We start from the raw sequence: 18231 nt of genomic DNA, 5'->3' as shown, positions 1-18231 counted from the left end.
GGCAACTTAATCCATAATGGCCATAACCTGGAAGCAACCAAGAGGTCCTTCAGCAGATGAACGGATAAACGGTGTTAGGTCCCGACAGCGGAATATTATTCAGTGTCAAAAAGAAAAGCGCTACAAAATCGTGAGAAGACATGGAAGAATTTTAGTGAATATTATTAAGCAGAAGAAGCCAAACTGGGAAGTCTACGTGCTGCAGGAGCCCCGATACGTGGTGGTGTGGGAAAGGGAAACGGGAAATGGTTCCGAGGGGTAAGTAGCGAAGGGAGATGGATAGGCAGAGCGCAGGATTTTCAGACCAGTAAAATCCTCTGTGTGTTGCCGTAATGACGGAAATTGGTCATTACAGGTCATTATTTCTCCGAACCCATGGACTGTACACCAGGAGTGAGTCAATATAAGCTATGGGCTTTGGGTGACTATCACAGGTCAGTGGAGATTCATCCACTGGCACAAATGTACTGCTCTGCTGGGGGATTGGCTCTAATGGGGGAGGCCATGCCCGTGTCATGGTAGGACATATATGGGAAAGCTCTGTATCTTTCCTTCAATTTGCTGTGGACACAAAAACTCTAAGGAATTTTTCTTCGGCTCGGGTTGTGATCTCAGGGTCCTGGGATCGAGTCCCGCATCGGGCTCTCTGCTTGGCGGGGAGCCTGCTTCCTCCTCTCTCTCTCTGCCTGCCTCTCTGCCTACTTGTGATCTCTCTCTGTCAAATAAATAAATAAAAAATCTTAAAAAAAAAAAAATCCTGGCTGTCCTCTTTTTGACCCAAATATCTAATGGCCAGCCTTGACCCAAATATCATGCTTAGAGAAATGTGACTTTCTGATTAACCCGGTGTGAGTCACAAGTCCACTCTGAACATCCTGCTGGCATAAGCACTACCTGAAATTTGTGATCTGACTGCCAGGGTTGGGCCTAGAGTGAGGCTTCAGGCACAAAATTTGAGAAGACAATAAAAAAGTCAATAACCAAGATCAATAATAGTGCAATGCAGCATTTTTTTAAAAATTAAGCAATTCATGAAGAAAATATCGAAATTACTAAGACAGGAGCAGTAATAGCCATATTAGAATCTGAGGCAAAAGAAAAAAAAATCAGTAATACCAATGACTGTTAAGTATATAAAGATGGGTCACCTTTGGTCATTATTTAGTATAATAGAAAGTATTAACAGAAAAAAATAACCCAAATAATCATTTAATAGATAAAGTTCATTTGGTCAAATTCAACACTTGTTTCAGAATTTAAAACTTTGAGCAAAATAAAGATCTTTTTTATCTAAGGAAGCATACCTGCCAAAAACATACAACATGATGTGTAGTGATAAAATCTCAGAAACGGCCCATGAGACTCAGGAACAGGACCAACGTGTGCTCCACTAACATCACTACTCAACATATCCAGGTAGTCTTCATTTTAAACCCAAACAAAAAGAAACAGAAATTAAGCAAAATTATGTCAAAGTTATTTTCATACAATATGCTTAGCATAAGTGAAAATCCATGGGCGCCTCGGAGGCTCAGTCATTAGCCTCTGCCCTCGGCTCAGGCCATGACCCCAGGGTCCTGGGATCCAGGCCTACATCAAGCCCCCTGCTCCGTGGGGAGCCTGCTTCCCTCTCCACTCCTCCTGCTTGTGCTCCCTCTCTCACTGTGTGTGTCTCTGTCAAACAAATAAAAAAAAAAAACTTTAAAAAAATAAGTGAAAATCTAGGAAAATAAAAAACAAATAACACAAGTATGACAAGATTGCTACATGCAAGTTCAATACATGAAATCAAGAGCATTTTTGTACACTACACAGAAAAATGGAAAATACGTACTAGCTATAACAGAACAAAACCCCAAATGTACGTAGCACTAAATCCCATGAAAGATGTACACCAAAAAATTTTTTTTAATCCTTTAGAGAAAATTGAAATTTTCTCTAAATTCATATGTTGAGAGACATAGAAAGAGCTAAATATTCTATTTATTGTAGCCCTTAGTGTTTGCAAAAAAAGGGACACAAGATCCTTTGAGATTGTGAAGGAGGAAAATGTAAAATACATAATCATCTTTTTTTTTTTTTTTTTTTTGAGAGCGAGCGAGCCCCCGCGCGGAGGGTGGTGGGTCATGGGGCAAGGGGGAGGCAGAGGGAGAGAACCCCAAGCAGACTCTGCGCTGGGAGTGGAGCCGGATGCTGGGTGGGATCTCACAACCCTGAGATCCTGACCTGAGCAGCAATCAAGAGTCAGTCACCTAACCCACTGAGCCCCCAGGAACCCCAATACATAAGCTTTATCAAATTAAGAAATGGAGAAAAAAATCTCTATTATAAAGAGAAAGAGGCATATGAATGGAAATTGGAGAGTAAGAGGGGTGCCTGAGTCTTGTGGCTTAAACATCTGCCTTTGGCTCAGATCACAATCCTAGGGTCCTGGGATCGGGCCCCACATCGTGTCCTTGGTCAGCAGGGGGTCGACTTCTCCCTCGCCCTCTGCCCCTCCTTCTGCTCGGGCTCTCTCTCTGTCAAATAAATAAAAAAAAATCCTTTTCAAAAATTGGATTGTATGGGGTGTCTGGGTGGCTCAGTGGGTGAAGCCTCTTCCTTCAGCTCAGGTCATGATCTCAGGGTCCTGGGGTCGAGCCCCGCATCGGGCTCTCTGCTCAGCGGGGACCTGCTTCCCCCTCTCTCTCTCTCTGCCTGCCTCTCTGCCTACTTGTGATCTCTGTCTGTCAAATAAATAAATAAAATCTTTAAAATGTAAAAAATGAGAAAACTAGGAAATCAATTCAGGAGCCTAATCTTGAAGCAACAGAAAGTCCAGAAAACTAGAGCAGCTAAAAGAGAGGGGAGAGAGATCTTGAAGACAGAAGCAGGGTAGGTCTCCTCTATGGAGACGCTGCGTCATAACCGACAACGGAAACCCCAGCATCCGTCCTCCACACACAGGAAATGTCAAATACTAGCGAGGAAGAGAAGATTCCTAAAGCACAGAGAAGGGTGTGGGGGAACCGTCCTGGAGAAACTGAAACAAAGTGGGATTGTTCCTCCCATGGCCAGCATGAAGTCGGATATGAAGCTCCGAGGTTCACTGGTAGGGAAGGCTTCGTGCTGACCGATCTTTCAAAGGGATGCCCGCAGTACTTTTCTGGGAAAACAAAAGTTAATTAAAATAGACTCGTTTAATGCTTTCACCTTCCACAGACGCTTTGGGGAAAAGTTCCTGAGTGTGACCTAAGACACTATTTTTGGTTCCAATACTGACCCTACTGGGTGGTGATTTGTCACCCAGTTTCTTTAGCCACACGTTTACTCATACTTGAATGACTGCGCTAGACTGCCTGTAAGAATTCTCCTGATTTTGGCATTTTAGGGTTTTATGGTAATATTCTCTATTTAAAAGCATTCAATGCCAATACATAGTATTCCAGAAAGTGTATGTGACCAAGACCATCCCAAATCCACTCCGGCCAGGCTGTTCCCTCGGTAATGATGTCTCCTCTAGCATCCCGTGGTCATCTTCAATGTTTGGCTATTTTCCCTCAAAACTGGCCTATGTTGACGCACCTTGCCTTATCGAAATGGTCCATGTCCGAATCACATTTTCTTCCTCAGTGCCTTGTTGATTCCCAGACACCAGAAGATTTTACGAGAAGCTTCCAGTTTATTACTTAGCGGGGGTTCCACTCACTCTGGGAGGTTCTGAAGGCCTTAGCAGTTTGGTTTTGCTTATGATTTAAAAACATTTCTGAAACATTAACTGTTTTCCCTCTCAAGATTATATGCATTCTGGAGAAAGCAATTCATGTGCTTTTGATTCACATGAGGTCATCAAGGCATTTTACGATCTTGAAAGTTTTGAAATAAACATAAAAGCATTTAATCTTTCTTAAATCATTCTTTTTAAAAACTTATTTTAGACAGAGAAATATTGAGGGAGGGAGCCAGTGCATGAGCTGGGGGAGGGCAGAGAGAGACTCTCCGAGCAGACTGCCAGCCGGACTCCACGGGGGTGTCCGTCCTAGGGCCCATGAGATCATGACCCGAACCAAACCCAAAAATCAGCTGCTTGACCGACTGAGCCACACAGGCACCCCGTGTTTTAAAAATCATTCATAAAGGAACTAGCAAAATTCAATGAAAATAAATTATCTCTAGAACCCCAAACTTGTATTTCAATATAAAATTTATTTTAACAAGTTTTAGTTATATCTAACTGTGGCCAAAATTAACCCATTCCTGTCAGCATTACTGATGATTTGCTCTTCTTCTCATTATGAGATAACATCAGCGAAATCAATTATGAACCTATTTGGAGGGTTTTAATGTCTATTTAATCTGTATTTTTACAGAGGTTATAATTTAAGCTGCAGGAGTTCTCAAGTTAGAAGCCAGAGGAAAATGCTACTACTGCCTTCATCAATTTTTGGAATCAGAAAGCAAGAATGTTTACTTTCCAATAGTCTATTTTTTAAACATACTCCCTACTCTCAACAAATGTTCAACAAAATTTGCAAATCACTCTAGGGGAATTTCCAGAGTTTCTAAATGTGAACATCTGTGAGCTTCCTAATGATCCACCTCGCCAAGAGATCGCTCCTGCAGAGAAGAAATAAACAATTACCACGTTTTTACTCAAAATATCTGACCTTATTCAATGAGAAAGTCTTCAAACTGTAATGTTAAGTATGATAGGAAACTTTTTATTTAACTCTGCGTATTCTCTCTTCCGCCCTCACAAATTACAGACACACACAATCCATCAGGGAGGAGAATCTTTAAAGCGTAGTTTATCTCAGAGCTTCAGTAGTAAAATAGAACTTTTACTCACACAAATGCGTACTGTTTTAAAGGCTGTGGAAGGAAAAACAAATCAAATAATGGACAGCATAGAATCTGGGTTCAAATCAGCCTAGAGTCGAGCTTTTTAAGCCTTCGTATCCCTAATGGCCTCTGTTGTGACATGGGAGATGGTAAGTAGAAGTCCTCAGTGTCCTGTTTGCTACACCGTAAGCCTCTACTAAAACGGCTAACTAGTCATACTACAATTTGTTAAATATTTCATATTTTAAGGCTTCAGAATATAGTCTCTGAGCTCTAACAGTTACTCAAGTAAGTCAGGCAGTAAAAGTTAAAGCAGGAACTTTTAGGTGAAATTTGTTTGCTAATGTAATAAAAGAAATGGAATTGACATAAGTGGTTTTAAGATTAACTGAGAAAAATGTAAAAATTATGTATTTGAGAATTTTAAATATTTTCATAATTTGTTTTTGAGAAAATTGCCTAAGGGGTGCTAAAAATATTTTTAATATGGAAAGTTCCATAACAAGGGTAAAAGGGGGGGTTAAAAAATCAGTGAATGTTTTTATTTCTCTGTAAAATGTACCTTTTACAGAGATAAAATTTACCTTACAAAGTTTAAATGTCTTGTTTCTAAGGAATCTTGAGTGTCAGAAATGACCATCTTTATTCCTTACGTCATCCTCTTAAATATTCAAAAACTTATACGAGCATTCATATATGAGTAGCATTGAAAAGTGCATGATCCGGGTAGAACCCAAAATATAAATATTTTAAATAGAAAAATAGCCAATCCAGTGGGGAAGCTTTAATGCAAACTTGCTGAACACTGTGCTGTCTGGCTCATACTCATTTTTCTCCTGTGTGGGATCATCTCACGGAAGCCTCAGTAATCACCATCACTTGACTTACATGCCACACAATTTTCCTCCAGGAGTATCTTCAGTAGCTTGTCAGGAAAATATTCTGCCAACAGCATAAAGAAGGACAGGTTTCAAGACGAAACCACTTGGGTTTCGAGTTCCAGTTCTAGCAGTTTCCAGCTGTGTAAACTTACGAGGATTCCCTTCCCTCATCTGAAGAATGAGACTAAAATCCTCGCTTTATGCTTTAAATATCTAAAGCATAGAGCAGATATCTGAAACAATGTCTGTTATCAACATTATTTTACTTCCTCAACTTCTGAAACAGAGCAGAGACCCAGCAGCACGACGAGAGGGTAAGTACTTAAAGATACACTAATCACTACAAATCGTTATTGAACTCGTTTTTATGTTTTACAATTAATACAAGAAGGGTTTCCTTCCATTGTAGTATTTTTATTCTCTGAGTACCCACGCATGCCACGAGAAGGGGGCTTTAAGGGTCCCATACATAAGGAGCCATGGCTAACGCTGTGAACATTATCTTCATTAACAACGGCAGAAAGACATGGAAACATTTCACAGGAAAAGCTTTGGCACTTACCCCCTCAGAGCAGCCCCACCACCCCGGCCAGACCCAACCACACCAAAACAGAGCATAAAACTTGGTTTGGGTCGCAGGAGCACCACACGTAGAGTGGATGCAAATTCCTTCCCATCATCTACGAGGTCCTACACCTTGCATCCTGGTCCTGATGCACTCACGCCGCACTCTCTTCTCACGGGCCGGCCTCCAGCCTCTACGGATAACCTAGTGCAGCCCTGGGATGGGCTTTGTTGGCCTGTGACGGATTTCCAGCAAACTCGACTTTGGTGCCCCTCCCACACGTCTTCTGCTGAGCCAGGGCCGCCGGGTCCTGCAGCTGCTGGGAGAATCGGTTCCTCGGCGCGTCCTTCTCCAAACTGTCCTCCCCCGATGGTGGCTGACGGCAGTTCCTTCTCTAGAAGTGATGCTCCCCACGCCCAGAGTGGCTCCCACAGTGACTAATGAGGACCCGGTAAAGACAGGTTCCTTTGCATTTGGGAGGCCAACTCTGTCCTGCTAATGCTTTTCCAGAGCCCGACCCTGATCCAGCAATTGCCTTCATGGGTCAAATCCAGATTTTACTTGAGACAACAGGTTTGCTCACCTCAGCCTTTTTCCAAACCTGCTTCATTCCCTTCATGCTTTTGCCTCAAGTCTACTGAGCACCTGAGCACTCTTTCAGTAAATTGTTGCGGCCAAACCCTTCTTTCTAATCTAGGCAATGTCTCCTACTTTTTCCCTTCTAGGTTCCAGAATAATTCTCATCTTCAGAGACAATGCTTTTCTACAGGAAATCTGTTTTTCTCCATCCTATCTTGCTATCTACGTAGCCTGATTTGTTCCAGTCACTGGACACACTGCTTTTAGCAATCTGAGTTATTTAACCAATATAAGCAAAAATAAATGTCTAAATCAATTCCTTGAGATCAAGGACCATGTCTCTTGTACATGACGATGTACGAAGAACCACTTTGTACTTCTAATATCTGTCCACTGTCTGGCACACGATAGGTGATCAATAATATGTGTTTAATGGCTGTTGTCAAGTAACCTTGTTTACTTAAGATACAGATGTTTATAGAGAGAAATCTTGGAGGTAATAATTATGCCCCTAAATAATGTCTCTCTCAAATGTCAGCTGTATTTAGCCAGAACAGGAATATAGCCAATTAATGACTGTTTTTTTTTCTAACACATAGTGATGGAATATATAGTTTTTAAGCTTGGCTATAGTGAGGGACTGATTTGATAGACATCAGAGAAAACTCTGCTGTAAGCTTTTGAAGATTTAGGTTAGTTTTATTGTTATTATTATTATCTTATTTATTTATTTGACAGAGAGAGCACAAGGAGGAGCTGTAGCAAGCAGAGCGAGAGGGAAAAGGAGGCTTCCTGTTGAGCAAGGAGCCTGACATGGCGCTCGATCCAGGACCCTGGGATCATGGCCTGAGCCAAAGGCAGTTGCTTCACCCACTGAGCCACCCAGGTGCCCCAAGCTTTTGAAGATCTGATTTGTATTCCTGGTCAGACACACAGGAGTAAGTCCACTCCAGCCTAGCCGTGGACGTCAGAGTTGTCTAGCTTTAGATCGTTTCCAATACTTAAATACGTGTATGTATGTAATGTATATATTTATTGGAAGACAAAAGATGGTAAGTCTTTTTAGTTTGTATTTTTAACTTATATTGTGTTTTTAACATCTAATTATTGGTTCGCCTTTATCTAAATATTTTATGATGTATTTTTTCCGTTATATATAAGTTGATACTTCACTTGTTTAGGCTAGAGCAAGTACGTGCCCATTGTAACTCCAGTTAACATGTGGATCAGAACATTTTCTTCATAATCTTTCCTAGTTATTGGGATTTTCTTTTTCTTTTTCTTTTTCTTTCCATTTTCTGTCAAAGAATTTCATGATTCGGGTAGAGCAACCTCCGGCGATTTGGGAATTCTTGACACTAGGTGGCGGCAGGAGACCGAGGGACCCGCTTCCTCGCCAGCGAGCGGTCGAAGGCTCTGCTGCTTCTCTCCAAACTGTTGAGAATCCTTCCCAAATATACTGTATTTTTTAATATAAACACTACATATAGTTCCACGTTCCCTTCTGTTTAAAAACGTTCACTGATGTTAACACCAGTAACAGAGTGATGTTAAATATGAGTAAATTATTGAAGAGAAAAATGTGAATAATTATTAACCTTACAAGCTGTATCAACATGACAGCTCAATAGAGAAGTTTCTGGTGGGGAAACATTCATGCCATCCGGCATCTTTAGAACTTAAGACATGGGCATTTAAACATGTGCTACTTACGTCACCATGCATAAACTCAAATAAACCATTTATTCTAGTAATCAAGATTGACATTCTCAAGAAGCAAATGGGCAGAAATTCACAATAAATGCATATCCAGGGACAAAAAGGGCATCTCTTCCAAGGCCAACTAAAACTATCCTAGAAATAGGAGGAACTATTTTAAACTCTTCTGGGAAACAGACTTAGGTTTCCCAAAGGCATTAATCACTGTCAATATTTAGGTTACCACTGGTCAGTGCAGTATGGATAGCGCGGCAGGGTGACCGTATATATTCTTCCCATTCCAATCATGACATTTTGAGTGTGGAAATATAAACTGGGATTGCCCTAGCAAACGGGGCATACGGTCCCCAAGTTAACAGTGTGCACTCCCTGGAAGCTCGCATAGTGCCCTCAGTTCGCGGAGCGTTTATAATCTTGTTATTTTCGCTTTCATTCTGAATTCGCCCATCGTGGATCTCATTTGCCTCTGTGAGCCCTTGTGCTAGCCAGGGTTATCCCTTCGGGAGGAGGAGACGCGCCAAGAGTCATGGGTATCTATAAAACACACCGATTTTCTTGGAAGATGCATCAGAACTTGATGAGAACAATGAAAAGAACAGGCAGACTCTTCGCTAATTGTTTCTGATAAGTTGTTTGACTCTCTTGGGGAGACGCATCATAAAATACTGAAAGAAACACTAGCTGCAGATGAGTACAGTCGTTTTACTTACCTAATGCGGATGTAATGTGACTCCTTTCAGATTTAGTGTTCTGCTCTTCTCAAATTTGTAGCCATAGTGGGAACAGCAGATTCTCTCTTAATGGCCCAGCCATTCGTTTGATCCGGTCCTTCTACTGAATACAGTTCATTTCGTAATGAAACAACGTTAAATATACTAAGCAATTGCTAGGTAAAATAATAAATAAAAGTTCGGGTCACCTTATTACCTTCATAGAATTTTTTGATGCCAAGATTATAAAAATCACATGTTTCTCCTCAAATTATTGGTGCATTTTTAGTAAAGCATGGCATATGTGGTTTTGTTGGCTGCATAAATGGTCTCTGGGTGTAACGACTTTCAGGCAATTGTGGACCCAGAGGAATTGTTAACATACATCATAAGCCTGAAATATTTTAATCCACAACATCAGCATGGAAAGCGTTTGTAAAGATCTTTCTTACTGTCTCCTCGGAGGTAAGTCTGTCCGTAATATTATGTAAAAATGTTTTCTTTTGCTTTCTTTATTTTTGTGGCCGAACCATCCCCGGAGTCTGTAACTACAGAAACTCAAAGTCAGTGGTCAGGACAGCCTGTAGAGAACTAAATGTGTCAAGACCCATTTTTGGCCCATTTGACTAAGTTAGTAAATACTATCCGAGGTAATCCAGAGATTCTGAGTTCGCTTCCTCCTGAGTTCGAGTCACACTGCATTTCAGGACGCCTGGGTGGCTCCGTGGGTGGGCGACTGCCTTCCGCTCAGGTCGCGATCCCGGAGTCCCAGGATCCAGGCCTGCGTCGGGGTCCCAGGCCTGCTCAGCGGGGAGCCTGCTTCTCCCTCTCACCCTCACCCTTCTCAGACTCTCTCTTGCTCTTTTTCTTCCAAATAAATAAATAAAATCTTTTAAAAAGTGCACCTCACATGGCAATCGGTATTCAGTATTGTGGGACGGTGGCACCTGCGAGCCTTACGGGGGCCACGAGGGTAGGTGCGGCCCCGCAGGCAGGACTCTCACGAGGACAACCACGACCGTCTGTCATCACGCGTGTCGTTCTTCCGTCGCACATTACCCCTCAGTCTGAGAAGACCCCACTGAGCGCTCGGCCCGGCGGCCTCTAGACTCTGCAGGTCCCTTGTAACCGCAGAGTCTGGTGCTCAGGCCCTCGAGGGTCGTCACCCTGTGCCGTGAACAGCTACACAGTGGGTCGCGTCCTGCTCTCCGGAGCTCCCTGCACAACTGTGACAGCATGTGACCCAAACACACGCCCGGTCACTGACGAGCACATGCCCCGGCGTCTTCCATCTGTGTGGGAAAAGGTCCGTTACTGTGCAGGAAACAGACCGGGCTGCACTGATTTGTTGGCAGTGCCACGTCGCCCAAGAACTGCCTCATCGATCACTGAAAGACGTGTTTCGTTCTGCGGCATTTTCTTAAATGTCCGTCGTCATGCCTCCGTGTGCCCTTGGGAAAGCCGCATTGTCCACCTTGGGTCCTGTCTCTCCAGACGCAGACGGGCTCCTTGGAGGTGCTCGTGCTGCTCATCCCGCCTGGAACTTACGAACTGGACTCTCGAGGGCCGGGTGCCTGGGGCGCAGGTGCCTGTTACCTCTGAGCAAGGCTTAGAGATGACGCCGGTACGAATTACCCACGGGTCTTCTTGAACTCGGACCACACGCCGGACCGGTCACTTAAGCAGGAGTGTGGGAGCGTCCGTTGGGCTTCAGGATGCGACTGTCGTTCAGTAAAGGACCAGAGCCCCGGAGTGAGGGTCCGAAGACCCATGTGCGGCACAGACGTTTCCCTCACCGGACTTCACTCGTGTTGGACAAATGAATAAATGAATCTTTGAAAAAAAGTACTGATGCTTCTGTGAACTTCTGGGAAAAGTCTTAGTTTTTCATGACTAAACTTCAAAAGCTACATTCATCTCTTTCCAGGGGTCCGACATCATCATCACGGCGTGGCCAGTGGTCATTCGGGGATTAAAATCCAGGAACACCAAGGCCTAACAGGTTCTGTCAAAGGTCACCCTGGAGCGCGTCCGGACCCGGACAGGAATGTCATGCCTCTGGGTCCAACCCCAGCGCTTGGCACTTCCTGCTGTGTGGTCCCCGAGCAGAGCCGTCCTCCGTGGAAGGGCCCAGTCACGCTGGCCCTCGGGGTTATCCACGGCCGTGTTCTGCCTGGAGAACCCTTGTTTGCGGAGCCAGACGCAGCCTGGGCTTGGCCTTTCCTCTGATGCGCGAGCAAATAGCTCGCAATGAAGCAGGTTTCAGCAGCTCACCAAAGTGTCCCCGAAAATGCAATATTCTGTAACTCAGCAATTTAACTCCTCTGGTTATTTCTCTCTGTCAGTAACCAAAGGTATGACTCTCAGTTTCTTGCAACTTTTTAACTATAACTGACAGAGATTAGTTTATATCCTATTTTTATAGGTATTTATTTTTATTCACCTTGATCCTACGGATCTTTAAAATCAAAGTTGTGTGATGAGTTTCTTCAGTGGATCCAGGTATACAAATGTCAGCGAGAGGGAACCGCTTCAGACCACGGTGTCCCTTTAATTCATGTTGCCTTGTCCTCCTGTATTAGTTAACAAAAAGTGTGAGCATCTCATTTTGTTCCTGAATTTTGCAGTAATTTACTAATTTTTCAGTGCCTCTGACCTCAAATTTACTAAGAATTGAATAATTATCACAGTATCTTATCTATTTCTAAATGTTACATAATTTGTTGATTGAAATTTTAAGAGATATAAGTAATTCTATATATTATTTGATTCATGTCTTCTAGTTTACAGGGGAAGATACCGATGCCCAGTGCTGTTCAGGGTTCAGCAATTATGATTATTGTTGAATCCCACACACTTACCGCACGACGAGAAGACAGCTGCATTTCAAATTTAAAGCATTCTTCTCAGATAATGTCCAATAATTTATTAAACACATTTGGAGTAAATTTATGTTTTGAGGGAAAACTTTTTGTAAAGAATTAGAATATGTTGCATGTTTTACGTAATCATTATGCTTGTAAGTTGTCTGCATGTTTGGCAGGGTTTATTTTGAGGGATAAATGTAATACAAATTTCTTTTTTATTTCACAGGTGATAAGATAATGAAACCCACACAACATGACAAAGGATCCTACGTATGCGCACACACACAGCACACACAGTGGTTTTGTTTATGACACACACGCACGTGGTCATGTCGTGGACAAAGTGAAAAAGTCAGAAAACCTAGAGGATAAAGCTTCACCGTTTGATTGTGCAAACCTGAGCGGGGAACAGCCCTGGTTATGAAGGCTCCGTGGGATCACGGAGGAGCCTCGGATGGACGCGGGAGCTACTTTTGTGTTTATTAGGAAGAAAGACGTTGACAGCAGCTGCTCAGCACCGTGCAAGTCTGATTCCACACACACAGACACGCTCACACACACACACACACACACACACACACTCACACTCTCTCATTCACACACTCACAGACACACTCACACCCCCCAAGCCCTCCCAGTGCCCGCAGGACGCCGCACACCCCTCCAGCCGCAGGCAGAGTGTGGCTCGTCCTGACTCCCCGCCCAGGTGACAGCCGGGCTGGGGACAGCGGGGACAGCGCATGGTGGCCTCTGCTCCGTGCTGCCAGGGCTGGGTGGGCGAGGACGCTGCTTCCCCGGGTGAGCTCCGGAGGAGGAAAGTAACCCAACACGAGCTGCAGGCGGGGTCAGGGTGATGTCACAGGAAGCTCGAGCTCCCTGCTGCTGAGCAGAGGCAGTGTGACAAGCTGCGCTGCAGAGCAGCTTCTCCCCGCACAGGGTCCCCTCCTGGCTGAGCAGCCCCGGCTCTGCTGCCCGACCTCAGCCTGCAGGGCTGCCCGGAGGCTCCCACGCTCGCCGCCTCGCCTGGGCCACATCCCCCCTGCGGAGTCTCAGAAGCTCCAGCTCCATCCTGAGGACGTTTGTCCCGAGTCTTCGGAAGCTGGGCTGGTAAGTGCGGGACTCGGAGCCGACACACACGGTCCGAGGGGGAGTCGCACCTGGGCGGGCAGCGTTTCTCCCGCAGAGTTCAGGGACGTGCGGTGACCTGCAGCCTGCCCTGGCTGCTTCCCCATGTGCAGGAAGCGGCGCCTGCTGCTCTGCAGTGGGCACCACATCCCCGCGCAGCCACTGTCGCGTGCGGTGCCATCTGGAGGGTGAATTCAGCAGCTGACGAAAGTCTAAATGGACTAAAAGGCATACTTCAAAGCAACGACCCCATCAGGGAACAATGCCTTTGAGAATCTGCTCTGCTATTAGCTGAGCTTCGATTCTGGCAGCCAGAAAGCATTTTCCCCTCAGGAAGGGTCTTCAAAGTTTTTATACAGTCAGAACTCTGAGAACTACGGACAGGGTCCCGGGGTCTCAGTCCCTCTGTAGTGGCACAAAATGGGGAATTAAGAGAAAAGCAATCCCTTCGGACTCATTGTGTGTGTCCCGCGTGCCTCCACCTTCATTTGCACTCACCCCTGTAACCAGCGAGCTGCGGGGGTGTTCATGGCTCGTTGTCCCCGATGGGCTCCATGTCTCTGGCTGACCCTGCATCGTTTCCGTTGTGTTGGCCCCTGGGGTGGGCTACGAGAGCAAGAGAAAAAGAAAAGCCCAGCTAGGACTGAGGAAGCGCCCCTGGGCAGCCGCTGGGGTTCACAACCCCAGCTCGCAGTGTGCCCCTCGGACGACTCGGGGCTCCTCTGCAAGCTTTGGGGGGAGGGTGTGAAATAGAGAGAGCTGTGAATAAAAGTGACAAGGTTTTCCCAGATATGTAAGCCAGATCACTAACAGAGAAATTAAAGTGTGTATTGAAAAAAGGAACGTCCAGAAAACACGTACAGTGACCGAGATGAAACATCTGCTAATGCTTCCTTCACCAGCACAGGCTGCGCTGGGCTGTGCAGAAAGTCTGGTCTGCTCCGGGCTGGTGAAGGACAGCACATATCTGTCGCTAAGAAAATCAGGGGTCAGATCTGGGTCCGATACATCATCATACTGACTGATACAATTATTTATATACAATATAATTATATATATACAATTTATTTATATAAAACGAGACATCAGATTTGGGTTTAAATTACCTTGATTGACATTGCATGTATGTATTTTACACATAATAAATAACATAGACAGACACATATCCATGTTCTTTCTCACCTGTGTGATCATCCTCTGCAGCATGTCTTTCGGTGGGGACATCCTCTACTCACACGCCCGTAATCTGGCACAGTAAGAGTGGACTACAAACTCATTCTGAGCAAATCCCTCAAAATCTTCCACTCAGTTTTCCACAAATTTCTTTAAATTATGGAAACTTCAATTAAGTCTTATTTTTGTGATTCTTAAAAATATTATGGCTGATTTCCCATTTCCTTTCAGTCAGTTGTATCGGATTCCCTGACACATGTGTAGAAATGGAAAACCTGTTTTTAGAAGGGGACTTTGTAAGTAGCCATTAGGTAATTAGGGAAGGAAATGAAAAGAACATATTAAATGCCCAAAGCCCCGGATTAGTAACAAAAATGAAAATAGCATTATTTTTAATTTAGATTATTTTCTTAGAAGGAGGTATTACACTAATATCATATTTTATAATAAGGAACTCCCCATAATTTTTCCATAATTTAATTAAAATCTTAAAACTGTATTAATAGTATGACTTACCATCTTTTATTTTCAGAAAATACTGTTGAAAACCACTAGGCACTGAATTTCAAGGGTCATTAGGCAAAGACTTTGGGGGGAGGGTGTGAAATAGAGAGAACTGTGAATAAAAGTGACAAGGTTTTCCCAGATATGTATGCCAATTATTTTCTCAAGTGTTACTTGAGAAAATAATTGAAAGTTTAAGTAAGAACTCATATTATTATTTCTAAAGTTTGTTTTCTCTAATGATAAGAGAATATCAGAGGATCCTTGTATGCTTTCAGCCATGAAGAACTAAATTCTTTTTCTAGATGCTATGCAGAGTCTAAGGCCAGTTCTAAGTATGAAACATAAGATTCAGAAATCATAAAAATAATGTGAGCTGAGGTATGTTTTACCTGCAATATTCAGTTATCTTTTAGAAATGTGCTTGAGGTTATTACTACTAGGTCTTTTTTCCCTAATATATCTTAGCATGTTCCAAATTGTTTTGTTACTTAAAATATATAAACTTCTAGAATATACAAAACTATTCACTCACTCTGAAAAGCAAAGATTGGAAAAACAGGAAAGCAAAAAGAAATTAAAATTGACTCTGTAATTTAAAAAATTGTGTTAAATGAATGACCAAGGTATACTCTGTATACTTTACTCCTGGTGACGCCGAACGTAAGTTTAAATGGAACCAAACCTCTAGCATATTTAGGAAAATCTTCATGATCATTGTATGTATTTTACCATTATTTTATGCATAACAAATTTATTTCAGTAAGAAATTCAAAATAATATTAAGACAAAAATGGTGACCTTATATGCTTTATGTTAATGTGGATAAATCATTTGATAAACACATAAAACTAATCAAACTTCAGTTAATAGTATTACTATATATTTTTAACGTACATCATTTTTGTGACTATTATAACACTATTTTGCATTCAATTTTTAGCTCCATGATTAAAATTTGGGAGTAACTTAATTTCTAAGAATTGTCTTCGAGATATTTATACAAAAATTAACAAAACATTTTTTAAAGGATCAAAATATACATTCACAAAATAAAACTGATTTCATTCTCTGTGTATGACTGTCAACACAACCTGAAAAGATAATACTATTTATAGAGATATCATGATTACGGTATCAACTTTAAAAAAAAACCAAATATATTCAAAGGACATTATTTGAAATCATTGGCTTTATTCTCTATCTTATCTCTGCTTAGGATTCAGGGAGGGCATTAACCCTGGAACGCAAGTCCTATCATTGCAGTGGTGTTGATGAAAGACACACAGTGCCCAGTTTGTCGCACCTCTGGGTTCCTGACTCAGTTAGACCATCAGAGAACACTCTTAAGATGGAAAGTCAGGACATAGCTATTTAAAACATATTCTGTATCTGGGTTTGAAGTCAAGGCATGAAACATTTGTAATTTCTTAGGAAAGCTCTCTTTTTCTGTCCCAGGACTTCTACCATGCAGCACTACTACATTACTTTAAGAAATCTTCCCATTTCATATAAGAAAATGTTCTGGGGCACCTGGGTGGCTCAGTGGGTTAAGCCTCTGCCTCCGTTCGGCTCCGGTCATGATCCCAGAGTCCTGGAATCGAGTCCCGCATCGGGCTCTCTGCTCAGTGGGAAGCCTGCTTCCCTCTCTCTCTCTCTGCCTGCTTCTCTGCCTGCTTGTGATCTCTCTCTCTGTCAAATAAAATACATAAAATGTTAAAAAAAATAAAATACTCTGATGAAATTAGAAGGAAAATAAAAATTTATGAGAAACAGGAGAGCAGGGCTACACACTGACCAGATACTTCAATCATTTTCCCGTTTATTCTCAAAGATTTCCCTTAGGAATTCCTGCCTGAATTCCTTCATCAATAGCAGTTACACAACCCGAAGGGTCCAGTCAGTTTTCACACCTTAATTTTGGTTTACGTACCTATAATTTGGTTTATAATTTTGAAGATATAGAGTCTTAATTAGCATAGAATTGAAGAAGTACTAGGTAGCATATCTTTAATTGTAAAATCTGGGCTGTAAATACTGAGTTAGTGTTATGTAGGGTAAAAGAACATATGATTAGATAAATTAAGTCAGCAAACCATTTGAATGATAGGAAATACATCTTTATACATTACATTGTCATTCCAATTTAAACAGAAAAGTCCTCAATAAATCTAGATTATTTTATGTCTAATTAGTATTATATTTTGCATTAAGTCAATAATTTTTGCATTTTCCAGTATTTGTATACTCTTGAAATCAAGGTTTTTTTTTTTTAATTTAATAGACTATTTTACCAAAAAATGAAGAAATGAATTTAATTTTTAAGCACACAATAAAAGTCTTACTATTTAAAAATAAAAGGGAGTCACTGGCTGTGAACTGAGTTAGAGCTTATGTTTTTGCATTTACTGATATTATTGGATGATAAATCGCAAATATTTTCCTAGAACAAGTTTCTTCCTATTTTCCCTTTAGTTTGTTTACTTCAAAGAGATAATATTCTACAAAACTAACAGACTAATATATTATGTTTTGAAAAATGATAAAAATACTGAATTTATTTTTTTAAATGTAAAACAAGTTTTATCTTTTTATTCCTTTGTGCTTTTAATTAAATGTATGTTTTTTTTTGCCTTACTACCAACTAACAGTTCAAAAATCTCAGATCTGCTCAACCCAACATAAACATAAATAAGTAAACAAATAAATAACCAACCTACCCTTGTAATACTAACTTCATTGAGGATTGGATGGAGCCCAGTTTTCAGAGAAAACTTATCTCCTTAACGTGGAATGTATTTTTTAATTAAAAAAATGGCAACATGGCATAAACTTTTGTATAAATCTGCCTTTACTATCCTATTTGTGTTTAGGCTAACCGAAGTCCAGCTGTGTTGCTCGTGAAACGCAGGGACGCCTGAGCGCGTCATCTGGTCTATTGGACGAGGGGGAAACATGAATGGCCACCAGGTGACCAGAGCGCCTCTCCCCTACGGCTTAGTCACAAGGGCGCTCATTAGCATATTCATGAGCACACAGGCTGGGTTTTGTCAATCAAAGCCAAGTTTGTCTCGTGTCCAAGCACCAATGTCGTTGTTCGCAAACGAGTGTTAATCAGATCCATGTTCATTGCCATGATGTCGATTGTTGTCTAGCGACTCAATTCTGCTTCTTTCCAAGGATAATGTGAAGGGAAATTGGAACTCGGTAAGTACCGGAGAAGCATAAAGCGTGTCAGCACTGAAAATAAGGAGAATAAAACTCAGGGAAGGGATGTCGTCACACAG

At 42.2% G+C, this 18231-nt stretch overlaps 1 protein-coding gene across 3 annotated transcripts in view; it reads left to right on the top strand.

The window, feature by feature from the left end:
• The first annotated feature begins 12800 nt into the window (after positions 1-12800).
• CALCRL (calcitonin receptor like receptor) overlaps positions 12801-18231 on the top strand; it is a 95895-nt gene continuing 90464 nt past the window's right edge. For all 3 annotated transcript variants that reach the window (XM_059393004.1, XM_059393003.1, XM_059393002.1), the window contains exon 1: positions 12801-13249. The gene's annotated coding sequence lies outside the window, so the exon portion shown is untranslated. The remainder of the gene's footprint in view (positions 13250-18231) is intronic.

Source organism: Mustela nigripes, chromosome 3, assembly GCF_022355385.1.
Source record: "Mustela nigripes isolate SB6536 chromosome 3, MUSNIG.SB6536, whole genome shotgun sequence".
NCBI classification, from domain to species: domain Eukaryota; kingdom Metazoa; phylum Chordata; class Mammalia; order Carnivora; family Mustelidae; genus Mustela; species Mustela nigripes.
This window is presented reverse-complemented; position numbering and strand designations above follow the sequence as displayed.